General features: G+C 43.0%; 1 long non-coding RNA gene across 1 annotated transcript in view; it reads left to right on the plus strand.

Moving 5' to 3' along the window:
* Nucleotides 1–865, plus strand: part of LOC113457817 — a 16,122-nt gene that overhangs the window by 991 nt on the left and 14,266 nt on the right. The gene's annotated exons all lie outside the window — the stretch shown is intronic.

Consider the following 865-nt stretch of genomic DNA (forward strand, 5'->3'; position numbering starts at 1 on the left):
CTATAGTTTTACCAGCTATCTTGCTTCCTTAGAAAATGCCAACATTCCTTGATAGAGGTTGGGAAATGGTAAGTTGGTGTGGTTTTCCCCATCCAAATTTGGAGGCAGATGATAAACAAGTTGTGTTCTTTGAGGAAGTTTAGGTGTTGAAACACAGCACAGGACTGATTGACACACACTTGGGTTCCTGCTTAAGTAAGCAAGATCAGAAAATACTCACTTTTTGAGGGGCACACTGGGGGTGGCTGTAGGGCCCAAACTCAGGAGTCTGAGGCAAAAGATTATTTTTAGTCGCTGACTCTATGGTTTCTAACCAGTCTAGCCGGCAAAGGAAAACAGAGAATACTGTGACACACAGTTCTCTTCTGACCATGGCTATGAGGAAGCAGCAAGAAGACATAAAGTTCTTCCCTTATGAAACTTACTAGATAGGAAATAGACCTATCTAGTCTATTACACCACACGTATCAGCATAGTCCATAAAATAGCAAGCGGAAGGTTGTAAATGCTGCGAAGCAGAACTGGACAAGGGCTACTGAGAATATAGAGGCTGGGAAAGGGATTAGAAATTTTACCAGCCGGGCTGGATAGGCATTATCGAGAAGGACAGATTTGAACAGTAAGTGGTGGGAATTAGCCTCGTGGATGCCAAGGAAACCATCCTGGAGACAGAGGGTGTCTGCGCTGCAAACTGAGTAGTGAGACTGAGCCTAAACATGAGGCTTTTTATCACAGATATGATAAATGTTTGGGATATACGCTTAACCTGACGTAAGGATTGCATATTGCAAATAAAAGCAGTCTGCTGTGCTGCACCGCTGTGCAGTTCTTATATATAAAACATGAAACTGCACAGCAGTTCTTT

Source organism: Microtus ochrogaster, linkage group LG7_11 (assembly GCF_000317375.1).
Source record: "Microtus ochrogaster isolate Prairie Vole_2 linkage group LG7_11, MicOch1.0, whole genome shotgun sequence".
Lineage (NCBI taxonomy): Eukaryota > Metazoa > Chordata > Mammalia > Rodentia > Cricetidae > Microtus > Microtus ochrogaster.